Below are 19,884 nucleotides of genomic sequence, written 5' to 3'. Positions count from 1 at the left end.
ATATTTATAAATAAGCTGTTTGTATGGTAATGATAAGTTGACAATAAACAAAAACAAATACATTTGAATAATAAAAACAATAAAAATAATTTTTTTTCTCACTATCTGATGACAACATTTACTTCCTCAGGCTTCTGTAATTGTCTCCCAAAATTCAGAGGTAATTTTTCACATATTCACATTCACTGAGGTTCTTTTACTTAGACTTTTCTGCTTCATCATTGAAATCCTTCCTTTATAATTTCATTTATGCCCCCAAACTTCCATTTTACCTTTATCAAATTAATCATTTATCAATATATTTGTGTTCTTGTCTAACATTTCAAACAACTTTATAAAAATCTTCTCTAGAAATCTTTGGTACTGCCAATTGACATTCTCAGTGCTGAATTATCTTCCCTCCGAAAAAAGTTTAAAAAAATCCAGATTTTTACCTTTTGACCCAGCAATTGAACTTCTGGATATTTATCCAAAGAAAACCAAAACAATAATTCGTAAAGATCTATGCACTCCAATACTCATGGCAGCACAAGTTACAATAGCCAAGATATGGAAGCAATCTAAATGCCTATCAACAGATGATTGAATAAAGAAATTATGGTTCATATATACAATGGAATATTATTTAGCCATTAAAAAAAATGAAATCCTACCATTTACAATGACATGGATGGACCTAGAGGTTATTATATTGAGTGAAATAAGACAGAGAAAGATAAATATTATATGATTTAACTTATATGCGGAATCTAAGGAACAAAAAGAACAAACTAATCAAAAAAAGATTCACAAATATAGTGGACAATTTGGTGACAGACAGAGTGGAGAGGGGTTAAGGGTGGGGAGAACAGGGTGAATGGTTAAAGAAGTACAAATTAGTAGTTGACAGTTGGTCACGGGGATGGGGAGCATGGTAAAGGGAATGCAGTTAGCATTAATATGATGGCTAGATGGAGGGCCAGGGGAGGGAGGCACCAATGGCGGCATTATTTTATGAACTATATAGATGTCGAACCAATGTACTATATACTTAAACTAATTTAAATAAATAAATTTTAAAAATTCCAAATTTTTCCATTTCTAATAGTAGTACTGCTCTTTTCTCAAAGTAATATTTTTAATCATCTCTCTTCTGAACTTGTTATGAAATCTTATATATTCTATTTATTACAGTGTATCTTTGTTATTTACTTATTATACCTACAATCTCCTTATAAAGAACAACTTCAAGTAACAATTTATTAATTTATCTACCTACCTTTTTTAGTTTCTTTTTTTTCTTACCCAAATTCTCATGTCTCCTCTAGATATTTTTTTTCCTTTTTTTGGAGTGTGTGTTTTAACTTCTTTGCATCCCTACAGTCAGGATCTTTATAGAGATAATTATTGCCTCTTTTCTAGTGATACAGTAGCTTAATCCACAGGCTACTGGCTACTCTGTTGTGTACTCTAGAAATTTTGAAGATTGACTATGACATTCTAATATCTCCAGTCTTCCTTATTCACCTAAAAATAAGTTTATAATTACTGACATTTAAGTTTTCCCCAATACAGCTAGAATATTCGTTAAACTATAATCTCCATAATCTATTTCTAAGTCTTTCAAAAACCTACACATTTGTTCAATCCAAGTGAAAAGACAGCTGACCATGATCGTGTCTCTAATTTACACTTCTTTTAATCATCCCCAGTCTAATTTTAAAATGTTATTTTTAATTTAACTTTGTATTCTCCCAAAGGCTTTAGTAAGAATGAGATTTAATCCATTCAGAAAATGTACTGAACATCTATAAATACAAAATGTCTATGGAATCTCAAATATATGAGAAGGATAAAGTTACTAAGGCAATTTTAAAATGTCTCTGGGGAAAATATTTTACAACTCATAACATTTCAGGATGTAATACTCATGCTTAAAATATCTATAACGGCATTCCAATGTGAAAACTAAATAAAGGGGTTCTGTTTAAGTATAAAGAGAACAATTTGTAATAATAGAACGAGTGAATTCCTAATTCCCTACACTTTCATCATCTGAAATGACTTTAACAATCAAAATATATAAATACAGCATAACCAAAGACTGTATTGTTGAAGTAAGGCTTTTAGTACCTTTCATTGAGCCCATGCAACTACAGCATTTAGTCTTCTTAGTCTATCTTAAGAAATGGTATAGAATTTTTTGTAGTAAAAATTTTGTTTAGAAAGAAACTGTAATTGCAATCTGCTTCAAAAATGGTTTGTGTGATGCAGAGCAGGAAAGAATTAGAAGAGAACATTCCACTGGAAATTGTATTCAGTCATTTAAAAAAGTTAACACCAGCCTGAAGAAGCAATGACTTTGGTCTTCCTTCTGCTCACCATCAACACATAAAGTGTTAAGTAATGATTTTTACTCATAAATCTTCCTATCTTGCTTAAGCTGATTCCAAAAATTAAGAAGGCTTTACTCTTTTTCTTTCTCAGTGTTATCTCTGTCAGCATTCTGGACCATGAAATTTGATGATTAAAAAACATAAAAATAAAAAAGACAAAAAACCTGTTTCAGTTAAGACAGTTTTGTGGAAGAGCAGGTGGCTGATAAAAAGCCCCACTCCTTGATGTTGAGGCAAAAACAGCAGTCGAAGAACAAAGAGCACCCTTTCCTGTGGAGTTTAAATTAAATTCAGATTTGTTTCAGCAGGGCCTTAATAGTGTATCTATGATTGGGAATTTTTGGCTTAGCTGATGTCTCCACATGCTTTTGCTATGTCAAAGCCGATATAGTCATTTTGTACATTCAATAAAAATGCATTAGTTATAACCAGCTGCTATACATATTAAATGGATGGTCACTATTTGTGACCTTGTGCTACATTTCTTAAATGTGCAAAACTATAAGAAACATACAACGTTAATACTGTTATAGTTGCCTTTTGTATTTATTGCTAGTATTTAGTCTTTGTTATTTTACCTTTTCAGTCTTTACTTTGTGGGTCGTGAAATACGAAATAGAAAATTGTTCCATTCTTATTTGAAAAACTTTCGTATTATGAAGGCTACATAGTTTTAGAAGCTTATCATAAGATGCTCTGGATGTTGTAGAGCAGAAGAAAAGTGATGCAATATTTATTTTATATTTAATATAAAGAATGGTCTTAGGATATGTATGTCTGTATAGTCAGTTTAGCGGTCAGCCAATTAAATCATCTTGGGTGAAAACAAATGAAGAAATTACAGCGAGTATAAGAGGAAAAAATGAAATAGAAATTTTAAAAGTTACTAAATTAACCAATTAATAATTGAGAGACTGAATATTAATAGATGTTATTTATTGAAATTGGTTCAATAATTGACAATATTTCAATCTTTAGAAGTATGGGCTCCACTCTGTGAAGCTGTCTGAAGGCACCTGAAGAATCCCTTCTAAATAATTGTATTACACACAATCTGTCTCTATTGATGGAAAAAATGTTGGATGCTGCTCACTGTCTTGGTTCCTTAACCTTGTCAAAGTGAAAGTCATAGATTGACTCAATAAAATTTCAGATTAACCTAATGTGAGACTCCTATAATTCTCTCTAATTCTCCTCCACTAAAGTGAGAGCAGAAACTATTTTCTTTGCTCAATTGTTTTAACATTTAACTCTTTATAGTCTCCATGAAAAGTCAAAATCATCTAAGATATTCTTGAGATATTAGAGCACTTAAAGATTATATTTGTTTATCAAGTTGCTGCCACTGTTTCAAATCCTCATTATCTGTTTACTATAGGTTTCTTTCTGTTTTCATTTTTCCAGGTTTTCAAATTTAGTCTTTGTAAATGGGAAGTTATTTCCTTACTAGAGCATTGCTAATGTGAAAAGTGAACTGCCAGTTCTCACTAGCGATTTCCAGCATTCATTACATTTTCTTACAAGTAAAATAATGTAATAAGGACATTAAAAATTATATAAACATATTATTTCATAAATTAATTTAAAATATTTCAAGGAATGTGTACCACACGACTATTTTTCCTTAGACTTCACAAAAGTTAATGTGATTATCATGAAAAATGAGATTGTTAAAAATTTCTATTATAATGATGTTTCACAGCTTTGGTATCGTTGGCTTTTATGACACTTTAAAAATAAAAACTTATTAAGGTAGGATGTAGTTTACATATCTCTATTAAATAAAAAATCAATTTTCAGCAGAATATGTGCTTATAATGCCAGCTGTTTTTTGTTTATGTGTATTCAAACTGGCCTGGTTGGATAAACATCTAAGTGATAGTGGAAATTATCTATAGTTGTAGAGTCATGAGTGTGCCTTCCCCTTACTCTTCGTTAATAATTCTTATTGTTTTTCTAAATCAAAACATTCATTTTCTAATAAAAATCTAACCATGATTTATAAAACAAGTAAAATTATGATAGAACAGCTTTGAGATAAATGTACTGAAAAATTTAACAGCTTTGAATTTTCTGATAGAATTGCATCTCATCTAATGGTGTCTTTCATAAAAGATATAAGAATTTTTAGCCAAGCACTAACACAAGTCCTAACACTTAAAAGAAAATTGTTTCCTCATGGTTTAAAAGAAGCACAATGACCTTTCTCTTTGCTTGATAGAAAATGAACAATGTTAAGAAAATGGTACCTAAAAAAGTTATACAGTTATCAATATCAAAGTTAAATAGGCTGGGAGGACTTAGAAAGCCAGAGAGAGAGAGAGACCAGCAAGTGGAGTCAAGTTAGAGCCAAAATATATATGTGTGTGTGTGTATATCTATATCTATATCTATATCATCTATATCTATATCTATATCTATACACACACACACACACACACACACATAACATATACACACGCACATTTTTGTTCTGTGTTCAATTCCATCCTCTCTAGAGTCTTTGTCTAGTTTTCCTGGTTCCCTGTATTAGACAACTGATACACATGGACTAACGGCAGCAGATTTGAGCTTAGAAAGCAGACCTAATTGCATTCAGTTGTTAAGAAAGATTATTTAATCTTATCAGTTTCCCTCTGAGGGGACCACAATTCACAAGCATTAGGCTGGAAAAGAGAAGAAACTTCCAGGGAGTAAAGTCAATCAATCACTTCCAAAGTAGCCAAAAAGAACAAACTAATCAAAAACAGACACACAAATATAGAGGACGATCTGGTGATGGCCAAAGAGGAGGAGATTGGCGGGCTGGGAGAAATGGATGAATGGTTAAAGAAGTACAAATTAGTAGCTGATGGATGGTCACAGCATAAGAATGCAGTTAGCAGTAATATAATGGCTAGGTGAAGAGCCAGAGGAAAGAAAAAGCAATTAGGGGGATTTTTTTATAAATTATGTAAATGTCTAACCAATGTACTATATACTTGAAACTAATAATAAAATTAATTTTTTTTTAAAAAAAGTAGTCAATAAAGAGAGACTCATGGGAGTGAAAGTATTCATAGGACCATGTAGGGTTAAAAAAAAAAAAAAGCACCAAACAGAATCCTAGAACTAGGACCTCAGTGCTATGTTCTTAAATAAGGAGGGGAGAACAATTTGATGATATATATAATTATTCTTTGTAAGAATATGAAGATGGAAAGAGGTTGGTAGAATTTCAGGGAATGTTCTTTTCTTACTGCTTCTTTGCATCTAATATACCTTTTTTTTTATTTATATGGCAATGATATATTAATATGAACACTGCCTTTGAGCTTGGGTAGAAATAACCTAAAGCAGAGGTTTTGAAAACATCTCCATATTCATAACAGAAACCACAACCTCTGAAAACAAATTGTTTGCAAAAGTTTAGCATTTTAAGATATACATACACACATTTATCTTAAAGTGTTATATTCAGTTATCTTTATCAACTATAATCCTGGGTAAATTTTTGTACTAGTTTTCTGTTGCTAATGTAACAAATTACCACAAACTGGGTAGCACAAAACAACATAGATTTATGAATATTTAGGATATCTTATTGGAGATCAGAAGTCCAAAATGGGTCTTGGCTAAAATCAAGGTTTCATCAAGGCTGTATTATTTCTCAAAGCTCTATGAGATTTATTTTCTTCTCTTTTTCAGCTTTTGGATACTACTTCCATTTCTTGGCTTGTGACCCATTCCATCTTCAAAGCTAGCAAGAAACAGTTGAGTTTTTCTCATAGATAACACTCTGACAGTGAATCCTCTGCCTCCTTCTTGTACCTTTAAAGACCCTTGTAATTGCATTAAGCTCACTTGAATAACTCAGGGTCATCTCACTATTCTAAAATTAGCTAATTAGAACCTAATTTCACCTGCTACCCTAATTCCCCTTTGTCATGAAATATGACATATTCACAGGTTCTGTGGATTAGAACATGTACATATTTGAGAAGCTATTACTTTATCTACAATACAGCCTAAAGCAAAGAAAGTTTCTGAATAGATCTCCAAATTCATAACAGTAACTGCAATCTTTCAAACCACATTGTTGTTTGCAGAACCTAAACATTTTGAAATTCTCTCTCTCTCTCTCTCTCTCACTCTCTCTCTCTCTCTCTCTCTCACACACACACACACACACACACACACACACACACACACATTTACCTTAAAAGGTTTTCTTTACCTATCTTTAATCATCAAAATTCAATTTTGGGCAAAGTCAGGCTGTATTAATTTCTTGTGGAATTGCCATGAACAAGGTTGCTTAAGAATTTATAGTCTTATAGCTATAGAAGCCAGAGTCTGAAACCAAGGTGTTGTTAGTGTCATGCTTCCTCCAGAGGCCCTAGAAGAGAATTTGTTCATTGCTTCTTACAGTTTTATACGACCATTGGCATTTATTGGCTTATAATCACATCACTCCTATCTCTGCTTCCAACCACACATTGTCATCACCTCTGTGTGTGTCTCTCAAATCTCTCTCTGCCTTCCTCTTATAAGGATACTTATAATGGCATATAGGACCTAACTGGATAATTCTGAATGATCTTCTTATCTCAGTATCTTTAATTTAATTATATCTGTAAAGACCCTTTTTCCAAGTAAGATAACATTTACGTGTTCTAGGAATTTGGATGTGGACATATCTTTAAGGCCACTATTCCATTCACTTTAAGGGCATAGAATATGTATCACTGAAATAAATTTAAAAGTATGAATTAAAATGTAAGAACTAACTTTCCCAGCACACAGGGAAGAGATACAGTCAATTTCTCGGTCAAGGTCTGGAAGAGCTTAAGAAGTGAAAGAAGAAAAAGTAATAAATTTAGATATAGGACAGTGTTGCAGAGCAGGCAATGATTCATTTTTATACTAGGCTAAATCCTAAATTGTTGGAGGAAGGTGGAAATGGGAAACCTGGATTGGCTTAGGGATCTCTATCTAAAGATTATGCCTTTTGCTTTCTAATGAAGAGTCTGGGAGACTGAAAGCCTCTAAATAAGTTTAAATATCTAGCTTGATGCAGAGCAATTGAAAAATAGGTGTATGAGGTGTCAAGTTAAATTTCAATCCAGTGAGATAATAAGACAACTAGATATATGAGGCTGAGAACAGACACAAAGTTTGGGGTTCCCAGAATGGTATACAGTAATACATCTTCATAGCTCCTATTCTCCTGAGAGAAACAAAAAATAGCTATTTGTGAGCTAGTCAATCTGGAGAGGTGTGATGTCTGGAAAGAGAATAAAGCAGAGAATGCTGAGTAGACATGAAAATGGAAATGCAAAAGAGTTAACAAAACCTTTAGATATGCAAAAGCAGAACAAAAGTTTCCTAACAGTCAAAGATCAGAAAGAATTATGTATATTTGCAGGTATTGTAGGATTCAGAGGACTCTATGAATGAACCTGGACACCATGAAAGCACATGAAGCTTTGTACGTTAGGTTCCCATATACCAGATGTAGACGGAGAAGAAAGAAAGTAAACCCTGCACTTTGTTTACAATTACTTCAGAATGTTATAATTCAAAATGGAAATGGAAAACTAACAAACTAAACTAGTTCAATTATAGAAATATAAAGTTCTATTTTTTTCCACATCTGAACTTTGTAAATGTGTAATTTATACCCATTAGACTTATAATTCTTCTACATTTTCCAATCTAGAGATAGTTTGGGCTATGATAGAATGTTTTCCATGTGAGAAAACTCACTAATCTCGTGCCCCACCTCCACCCCCAAAAGCACGTTTTACCTCTGTCTGGCTTTATGAGAACACTTTCCTTGCATTGACAAAAAAAAAAAAAAAAAAGAATATTTCTCTGGTTTCTGTAGCTAACTGGATTAGGGAAACTTAAGGAAGGTTCATAAAAAGTCATATACTCTAAAAATCACTGGTTCTAGTCAATAGAAATCAAATCTTTGAGGTTAGTTAAAGGGGTGTGTGTGCGTGCGTGTGTGTGTGTGTGTGTGTAAGTTCTTGCTATTATGTGTATGTGAATTGTCATTTCTGAAGTTTTCTGATCATTTTAAAATAAGTTTAAAGACTATGTCAAGATTTGAATATCGATTCATATTTATTAATATTCTTTTAGCAAACTAATTTTATGGCCAAGGAATATCTATTGCATTTGTATTGCAATGTATTTCTATCTCTAAGACAAGAGTTTGTGATAGTTTTTGTATTTGATTTTTCTTTTGTTTTAAATCAAATTTATTTCAACACCTTTGATTATCCATCCTTTGCAGCCTTCTAATTTTTATTCTTGCCTGAGTTATAAATATTTAAGAGCTAAATGATAAACTCAGGGGAAAGAAAAAATATTTCACACTTATGCTGCTGAAAATTAAACAGGCATTCTTTGCATGTATTTTAACATCTTTAGTGTGTGGCCTTAGACCTTTAGTTTCTTAGGAGAATCTCTTTTTATGAACCATAAATAGGACTTTTTATATAAACCAAAGACAAAACATTTTAAATGGCTCAAAGCAACAGCAGGGCAAATTTATTATTTTTATATTTGGGAATAGGTATATTTATATATTACATATATTTATTTATTTATATCTATTTAATTTGTAATGATATTGTTAAAAGTTGGTATTTTAAATAAAACTATAATGAGTATATTTTGTTTTTGTGAATTAAATACAATTGTATGTTATAATGAAGATGTGACAATATGTATACTAGAAGGGTTATTGACATCTACAAAAATGACTATAAACAAAAATAGAATTTAGGAACCATAGAAAAGAAAGAAATAGTTTTATAATTCTTTTCTGAATGTACATAATAGAATGTTTCCAAGAGATTATTTTATTGTGCCTATTTTAACTATGTGTAAGGAAAAGAGATGTGTTTGCAAAAATATAGCACTATTTATGTTTACTTATACATTACAATTATACTCCTCTCAATTTTCATAAATCTAAAGACCTATTATATCTGGTTCAACTTCATATTTCTTTTAATTATATCATTAAATTCATTTCATAAGAGGGGTTTGCTTGGGAATGTAAAAGTCCGATTCTGCATATTAAAGCTGCCACTGTCACTGTTGCACAGAATTCGCCTGAGTGCCTTCTGTCACACTTACTTTATTTCAAGAAAGTTAGATCATTCGTATCAAAAGCTCTTGATTACTTAAATCAGGTTAAAATTGAGACTCTATCTTTGGATTTACCAATATAGAAGTTAGTAGGAATGTTAAAAGGGGATTTTTCAATAGGAATAATGGATATGAAAGCCTGATTAAGTGGTTGGTTTAAGTCAAAATAAAAGCAGAAGAATAGGAGATATTAAGCAGAGAAAATTCTTTAAGATTCTTTTCCTTAGGGAGAAAATAAATGGGGTTGTAGCAGAAGGGGAATATATGTTTGAGATAGGTTTTTAGTTTTGTGTGTCAGTTTGTTTATATAAACTGCAAGAAATAGCAACTTTTTTGGTATGCTTAAAGAATAATCCAGTAAAGTGTTCAAGTTTTGATACAGGATAGAGAAAAGGAAATCAATAGGAAAAATAAAGTAGTTGAAAAGATGACAGGGGCTGGTTTTTTGTACACAAGTAAATGAGCTAGCTTAAGTGCATCCAAGAAGAAGGACATTTAAATAGAAAGTTAGTATGACAAGTTACTTTTGCAGGAAGTACCTTAGTGGCTTCTGTTTTTTCCAGTTAGGGGGAAAATAGGAGACTATCACCTGAGAGTATTGAAGGAGAGAAAATATTGGAGGCTTGAAAAGAGAAAAGGAATGAAATAACCTTTCAGGAGAGTGAGAAAGTGGATAGAACAAAACCAAGTTGTAACAATTCTTGGTTGTCATCTGAGACCACTCAAAATCAATAGTTATGATTTTGAAGTGAGTCTTGTCAGCATTGTTGTGCATCTTCCCTCAGCTAAGTTTAGCTGAATAGGTGCAAACATCCAGAGGGCAAAAAGTGATTGGGGCTAAAAAATGGTAATAAAGGACCATGAATTTCAAGTCATGCAAAAAAAGAAATAAGAACATGAAGCTCAGAGTAGCAGTGAAAAGTTGGCTAGTTCAGTGAGATATTGGTCCCAGCAGGGTCAAAGCATTGTCGGAGCCAGGTGAGCAAAAGAAATGGTCTGGAAAGAGTGTATGTACATGACTGCAAAAGTAAGATACTTGAAACTAAGACAATGAAGAACTTGCAGTGGTTGGGAGTGGAGAAAAAGCCATGACTTGAGAAAGTTATGGATAAAACACTAACCAAAAATGTGATCGATATTGAGTCAAAATAAGAAGTAAAGAGAATATTTATAATAAGTTTAGGAGGGTTTTTGTTTGTTTGTTTGGTTGTTTTTTTTTTACTTTTAATTCCTGATCATAAAATTCATGGAGCAGAGTGAAATTTTATGAGTCAGGTAAGTGTAGGAGATGGGGACAGAAAGTTTAAAAATCTCTGTGTGAAGGTTTGGGCTGTCAGACATAGTATAGAAGTTAAAATATTCTTATTGTAAACAAGGATAAAGGACATAATAAGTTCTATACAGATGCTCCTTAGGCAGAAAGTGCTGAACAAGCTTGAATTTGAAGAAAACAAATCTTATTTAAAGGCAGGAAATTCTGGCATGTCCTCTTCACTCCTGACACTGTTTGCATGATGGGTGAAGAGGTTGTTTAACACAAAACAGAAACTGTAATGAAAAGCAGTAAACCACGAACCATAGACCAGACAACTTCAGATAGAATGAATAAAACTTATAGAAATGAACAACATAAATATTTAAATAAAAAACAATAAATGGGCTAAAGAATATATTAAATTATGAGATGTAATATTGAAGAATATAGGCCAGAATAAATCACCCACAGTAGAGTAACAAGAAATAAAGAGACAGAAATATGACAGACATATGGAGGAGAGAATGAGAAGTTCCAAATATTGTTAAGAAAAAAACTTAAAGAGACAATAGAGAAAAAAGCAATATTCAAGGAGAAAATTGATGAAATTTCCTAGAATGGTCCATATTACCAGAACATAGAACATAGAATTTTCAGGGACAGAGAGCAAGAGATATGGCCTTGTAAAATGAGAGCATGAGGATAGATTTGAGATATTAACAAGTAAGTTTACTTTAATTTATACAGTTTATTTCTAGGAAGAAAAAAAAAAAAACACTTTTAGCGAGGCCAAACATTATTTCTAACTAGAGAAGTAGCATTATCAGATTTGTGTTTGTTCTTAAGTACAATAATCTAAGTGACTCTGAAATTTACCATCGAGTTTATAAGATGGTAAATAAAGCCTGTATTCTGGACCAGATAACTTTCATGACTCATGTATCTATAACAAATACTTATATACCAGAGATTTGAGTCAATTTTCAGCCCTTCTTTTCCCAAGTGGTTGGTCAGATTGTGTTTTAGCAATTGTAACATGCCATTGAACCCTGACATTTAAGTTAATAAGGTATAAATGAAGACATAGCTTGTTCTCTGAGTAGTTGTAACAGCCTGCTGGGTTTCATCAATCATGACGCAGCTCATGCTGGGACTAAACAACAAGAAGTACAAAAAAATGGTGGGGAGGGAAAGATGTTGTTAGTGTTTTTAAATGGGCATGGGAGTATATTTGTGACACTAAAGTGTTAGAAAATAGTAATGAATATCTGTAGAATATTTGAAAGATACCAAATTCCTAGCCCACTATTATCTGGATAAAATAAAAATTAAATTGTACAAAATGTAAGATAACAATGTCATTTATATCCAAACGATTTCATTCTTGAATGATTTCATTTTTATATGTTAAGTAATATTTCCATGAAAGCTTTGTTTAAAATTAAGGTTTTGCTTCAGTAAGTGTAAATTTTAAATGACAGTACTTAAGAGAAATATACTTATTTTAAAATGCTTTTTCTAATTATTTTCAAAAATTTAAAAATCTTTCATTAAAGAATTTTTTTTTACAGGAGCTACAATAATTATTTATTTTAAGAAGTAATTTAAAATCTACCTAACTTTTCCAGTAGAAAAAAAATTTTTGTGTGTCTTAAGTTCAATTTCCAAAATATCATATCCTTAGAAAAATATTATCCTATTTTTCTGGACATATTTATCTAACATAATGGAGAATTGAGTCATGAAAGGCAAATCATCCAAGTAAAATAAAAGGAATCTAAAATGCACATAATTTTAGTTAACAAATAAGATATGGTGCCTGAATTATATGTCAGTATAATATGTTACTATGATGTCTTTTTATGTTAAAATTGCTCTACCCAGCCAAGAAATATTCATATATTAATTTTCATTCATCCACTTAATGAATGTCACCATTAGTGACAGAGCAAATACGCAATATACACAAATTGGTGAAGTAATTACAGGGACTTTCATCATAAATATGAAAATAAGGTAAATATGCTTTCTTCCAAGATCGTGTTACGAGATTGTGTTTGGAATTTTCTCCCTTATCTACTACTGCAAATACATAGCAACGGTATAATTCTTTATAAGAATTAAAATAGCAAATTACAAGCACAAAGCTGTGATTAAAAACAAGAATATATCTGTGATATAAAGTACAAAATATTAAACAAAGTAGAAGATATAGTCTGCTGATGTCTCGTTTTTGAAAGCAAGTAGATGTGGCAAGTACAGAGTAAAGGATATCAGAAATTATTCAGGCCAGCAGTTTGTAGGGGGAGAGTAGAAGCTTGAGAAAAAAAATGCCTGAATTCAGAAACTGGGGTGGGAATCTCCCATTCAGGAGCACATCTAAAGAAAATTTGATACTAATGAATCTTTAAGCATCGATTTATTTGAAGCCTCTTACATAGGAGGGCAGAACAACACAAATATAGTATTAAATTTAGGATTTGGTCAATTTACTGATGAGCTTGCTAATTGGATCTGATTTCTTTTCAATATCCTCAACTTTATAAAAAAGAGGAAACAGTGAAAGACTTTAAATCTATTTCACACATGGAGAATCCACAGAGATCAAGAGTAAGCTAACGCAAAACTATTAAACAAAGAAAAATGTATGAAGAAAGACAAGGCAAAAGGGACAAGAAAATACATGTTCCATTCATGAAGAAATTAAAAATTAAAATTGATGAAGAAGCACATGAATAAATCTATTACCAAAACCAAAAATAGAAACATAATTTTGACAAAATTAATACACCAATGGAAAGGAAAATTTGAAGTAAGTATGATTAGGTTCCTAAAAAAGAAAAGGAAAACATAACATCTAAACAAAACAAAAAACAAATCAAAAGAAACTCAAATGTATATAACAATAATAGCTATAAATAAAAGTAACAATGAACATAAAAACTGCTAATTATTTATCACGAAAAAGAAAAACTCAATAAAAAACAAAAAGAATATATCTGTGTGTATATATATTCTTTTCATTTTTTAGTGACTTCATTTAAATTGTATATACCTATACACATGTATTTATACACACATATGTGTGTGAATATTTGCATGTAATTAAAATTCAGTTGCTAACGCTAGAGGGATTAGGATTATAAAATATTGATTATGCCTATAATTTGTTTTTTCTTATAGAAAAACAAATCTGAAGCATATTTAGTAAAAGCCAATATTTTTTAGAGTTCAGTAGGACCACAGATTGTTTAACTTTATTATACTATTTTACATTTATTTCTATATTCTTGAAATTAGAATTTAATATTAAATAACAAAATAATTAACAGTAAGAAAACACATTGTTAATAATTTGGATGATTGTACCTTTCTGAAGTGGGACATCTACATAACTTAATTATTTTAGGCAGTTAAAGCTTTGATACTAAATAGTCTTGAACAGTAGAAGTTTAAAAGCATCTATATATGTGTATATTTATAAAATCCTATCGGTTTATAATTTATATCCATTATTACAAATATATGCACATATTATGTGTAAATACATTTATGCATGCATATATAAATACATATATGCATATACATGCATGAAAGAGAGGGAGGAAGAGAATTTGCTCTGATTGAGAAAGCAAAAATCTGCTCTTTGATTCATCAGGCATGGATGACAGATACAGATAAAACCAGCTGCCAAGTTAAAAAGCAAAGATTTTTCCCCCCAAGGTCACTCTGCAACTTTAAAGTATTGTAGCAATCTCTTCTTTAAATGACTGCTTTTTTATTCACTGCAAAACTTCATTCTGTTTCCAAAATGAAAGACTATCAGAAGCTCTGTTGTTTGAAATACATCAGTATAAATGTAACATCCTTTTCTTGCCTCCAGGATCTTATTGACTTTGACACAAAGAAGCAGCCTTGATTTCCAAGCCAGATGTACAATGTCAGATAAGGGGTTTCTAAACACACCTTTACACATTTATCATAATTTTGTAATTTTCAAAGAAAAAGAAGCCTGGGTACCCTGTACAGTCCAAAGCTGGTACAGAACCCTTTACATATAGTCTACTTTGATTTGCTCCTATCAAAACACTTCATTTAAATTTTAACTAAACTCCATTCTCCTTCCTAATCTCGTAATTGCTGTCTTTTCCTGTTTTTGGTGAAATGTCCTACTGTGGCTTTAGAGTGTAGTTTCTCTTATTACCATGGGTCATAAATCTAACTTTTTCAGTCTATAGGTTTGTCTCTGATTTTTTTTTTTTTTTTACGTTGCTTGGGGAAGAGGAGGGAATGAGAAAGAGAATGAATCTCAATCTCATCCACTAATCAGATACAGACATTTTCAGTAATTGTTTAGTAAATAGAATCAGAAAAGTAGATACAGATTTTGTATTATGGCATTGAAGGGTAGCACAGCTTAAATATTGTCAAGGTAATCCACCAAATTAATAGATTTAAAAGAAAAGATCATCTCAATAGATGTAGAGAAGCAACTAATATAATTCAATGCTCATTCATTATATTAAAAAAATTATTAGCAAACTGTGAATGAAAAGCAACTTTATTAACATAATTAAAGCTGAACATCATTAATAATAGAGATACTATAGTGTAATTCTCATTAAATTTAGAAATAATAAATTGATGGCCTCCTTCATTATTTCTATTCTATATTGCCTTGAGCAGTGCAATAAGATAAAAAGGTAAAAGTTAAAGGTACATATATTAAAAGGAGAGGAGAAAAATGTCAATTGTTATATAATGTGACTTTTTACATGGAAAAATACATAAAAATCCATGAGAGTTTTTAAAAATAAATTAGAAAATGAGCAAGTGAACTGGATGCAAGATTGACATTTAAAAAATGTTAAGATTTTTATACACAGGTAAGTAAAAATGTATTACTAAAATAAAATAAAAAATATAAAGTATGAGAAATAAATCTATCCAAAGATGTTTAAATCTTTACTGAGAAACATACAAAACATTTTAAGGCCATATAAATGTATGAAAAAATTAAGATGTTGATATTCTTATATGATTTATAAATTTGTGTACTTATAAAAATCATAATTGTGTTTTCTTTTTAGTGAAATTTAGAAGTTGGTCCTAAATTTCATGTAAAACTAAATGGCCAAGAACAGGAAAGATAATTTTGAAGAATAAAATATAAATTTTTCTATCAAATTTCAAGACATACTATAAAGTTTAGTAATTAAAATGTTATTGTGGAATAAGCATAGGGAAATAAAACAATAGTTGAGAATAACCAAGAAACAGACTCATACATTTATAGAAACTTGATATAAGACAGAGTTGATTTTATAAATCAGTGGGAAGAGGAAGGTCTATTCAATAAATGGTGCTGAAATAATTGGCTATTAGAATTTTTCAAAGATAATATACTGTTGACTTTTCTTTAAAATTTATGTGGTTTTTGTTTAGAAATAAAATATTTTATTTTGTCCTCCTTTATGAGCAACTTTCTAAGTCTAATGTTAGTTGCTGTGTGTCCCGAAGAAAGAAGTAAAATGCACAGTCCTGGGACATGTCAAGTCTGTATTTACTCAGAGAGCCTCTGCGAACTAATGTTGAGTTAGGAGCTGTGCCTGTGCTTGAAGTTACTAGGTGTCTGATCTCTAGTTGAGGTGATGAAGGGGCATCAGACTTTTCTTAATTAGGATTACAGAGACTTTTACAGTAGCCATTGTCAAAATCAAAACATCGTTAACTCTTGCTCTTAGAGAACATTGTAAACAGTAAATTTTTCAGAATATCCTGACGCCTAGACAGATATAATTATTTGCACTATTTGGCACGAGTGTAGGTGAGAGAATAAATAGTTCTATGTCTTCTGAATCTATTTCTTTATTTTCCAAACTAAACTGCATATACTATTTTTACATCAATTTTAGTCTATACCTATAATTTGAGCAGAAAAAAAAAATAAGAATGTCCCACACAACTAAGAGTGGGAAGAAAAAAGGGTGGGCCAGAGGAGAAGATTATCTCTTGAATTTAAACCTAGAATTGCTAAGAATGAGACAGTATCTTGGAGAATTGTAGGGTGGAGTGTCTGGATGCAGATCAGCAGCAATTCTGCCATCTGGAAGCTTTAATTCCCTGCAGCTAGACACTTTTAAAAAGCTGCTCATCCCTTACGGTAAACTTAGCATTTCTGCTGTTCTGGCAACTGTGCACGGTGTGCAGGCTGCCTCTGGCTATTAAGTTATTCTTGTCAGATTACCTCCTGTCCCAGACAGGCTGGAGCCTGTGGAGTGAGGTTTAGGCTGCATGCAGTATGCAGAGAGTTTATGCCAAGGTCAGAGAGCTGGGTACTACTCACGAGCTGCATTTCCTGGAGATGTGGGAGTGAGTCAATGTAGCATCTTAGGGAGAAACCACAGTTCCGAGCAGGAAAATCTTATGACCAGTGTAGAAAGAGAGAGAGATATAAAGAAAGAGGGAAAAAACAGAAAGATAAAGATTCAAAATGTAATTATCAAGCAATAGACTAGGAAACAGAAAAAAAATCACTTGGTGCTTAGACAGATTGTGGGGCAAAAGCTTCAGACTAACAGAGTGTCAGGGGCTTATAATAGGATACCCATGGCCTCAGGTATGGAATGAAAAGGAAATTATAGTTAGACATTAGCTGGACAATTTGTCCTTCAAAATACTTAATTTGAAAAATATTTAGATAACGTCTTCCTTTCATTATGCTTATGAAAACTCTATATACATATATGTGACATATATATGTTATATATACATACATGTGATATATATGCATATACATATATATGTGATAATAACAAACATATATGATAATGATTAAATAAACAATGTGGGAAGAATTTTACAAGCATGTTTTTATAAAAACTATGACTTCAAAAAAATTGGTTCATTTACAGAGTCACATGAGTGAATATTTTCCAGCTGTGAATAGGCAATTAGAATCTAAATAAAACCAAAAATAACTATAATGAGCAAGCTGTACCTTAGAGAATCATGTATAATAAGTGTACAACACATTTATTTATCTAATTATTAAAGAATATAAGAAAGGGCTCTGAACTCTAGAGAAATTTTTACCTTTAAGAACACAGTATTTTCAGTATTTTGATTGATTTGCTTCCTCTATCAGTCAGGACCCTAAATTGCAAGCATCAGATGTTGGCTTTGGCTAATTTAAACAGAAAAGGAATTTGATTGAAAAAAAAAAAAAACCTTTGGTACATATCTAGAATTAAGTTAGAAGGCTGTGTAGCCAGTTATTTTACCTAACAGTTGCATAAACACTTCTTTACCAATGTCCTTGAGAACTGACTGCAGAGTGCTCCTCTGTCGTCACCAACTCTGGATGCTTAGGCTGTTATTAAAACCACTGCTAAAACTGCCACCTAGATGTGGATATAGTGCCTTCCCTGAAGCAACCCTCATGAGAACAGCTTCATTATAGTCATTGCTTTTTGTATTTCCCACTGTGATAGGTGCAATAATTGGTGAAGCGTATGTATGTTATATGCCAACATCTTGACTGCTGGTGTGGCTAAGAAAGCAAGTAACTGGCAGTTTAATTTTCAGCAGTGGGAGATGGGTTACTTCTTACTATTTGTGGTGGTAATTCATAGTCCCAGACTCTAGAGCCTTTTAAACATGTATATGGATATGATTTAGCTATTTTAATATGATAAAACTGAGAACATCAATTTTTATTAAGTACATACTAAATAGATTTGGTTACAAATAAAAACGAAGGTAATAACTATATCTTATGAAGGCAGAAGTTTTGAGTACAAGATGATGATACTCAAAGATTTTGAAATTCAAATTATTCAATTCAGATACAATCTTTGAAGATTAATATGATCCTCTAATATTGCATATAACAATCCATAATTAAAAACTATTTCTCTGGCATTTGACCCTGAAAACTTCCCTAGATATAAGAGAAATTAAAAAGAAAAAGGGCAAGGAGATTTCATAGATATTCAAGCAACTAAAAAAATGGAATATAATATGTTATATAATAGAAAGACTATTAAGTAATTCCTTTCACACAAAGTTTGCCTTTGAAAGTTACTCATAATAATCATTACTCAAGGATGTATATTATTTTATTAAAATTGAAGTATGTTAGTGTGGTTTATAAATGATAAGATATTAAATTTTGCTCTAGTGACCACCATGCATTATCCCATAGATAATTAAAACATACCCTTGAAAACCAGGATGTCTTTCTGTTATTTAATAGAAAGGATCCTACTTAAAGATATGAGTAATTTCATAGCATTTAGTTATAATGTAAAGGTAATTTTCACACTATTATTAATATATTTTTTAAACATCATCAGTACACAGAGCCTTCTGGTCCATGATATAATTTATAAAACCATCTAACATGTTACATTTCAAATATTTTTACTTGGGTAATACATTTCAGAGTCAATGCTAACAGAAAAATCATGTATTCTATAAATTTTTATTGGGTCACCATTTAAAAAATGTTTTACTGGTCCTAGAACTCATTCCTAAAAGTTGTGATCTGTTAGGGTCCTAATATAGTGTACCAGAATAGATTTCAGTGGTTTGTATAAACTTGGAATATTTTATTACTAGAAACAAGATGCCTGATGACACTATGGAGCTGATATCAACCTCACCCAAACCTTATGCTCAGAGAGAAACTTTTATAAAAAACTTTTTTAAAATAAAAAATATGATGCCATAAAAATCACAATAACGTCTTCAAGTTCTTTCTAATTTCATCCTCTTCCTATCAATCAGCCCCTGGAAGTATCTCTCTTTTTGTCAAACTCCTGGCTGGGCCACAGAAAAAGAGAAAGAAGTTTAGATTTTCTATGCTGCATTATGGTTCATTAAATTTTTGTTAGAATACTAAACCTACCTGTGGTTAACAAAATCTGTAGTATTAAATCTTTGTAGTGTTTGATGTTCATATTATTTGTATTCATGACATGTAAAAAAAAAGTAAAAATTAATGCATATACTATACCTTATAAGTAAGCATTAAATAGCTGGTATCATGTCATGATTGACATATCTTGAAGAAAATATATATGAAGAGAGAGGGTAATATAGTGT

Source organism: Pteropus medius, unplaced genomic scaffold (assembly GCF_902729225.1).
Source record: "Pteropus medius unplaced genomic scaffold, Ma_sr-lr_union100, whole genome shotgun sequence".
NCBI lineage: Eukaryota > Metazoa > Chordata > Mammalia > Chiroptera > Pteropodidae > Pteropus > Pteropus medius.
The sequence above is the reverse complement of the archived record's forward strand: the minus strand, read 5'-3'. Positions refer to the sequence as shown.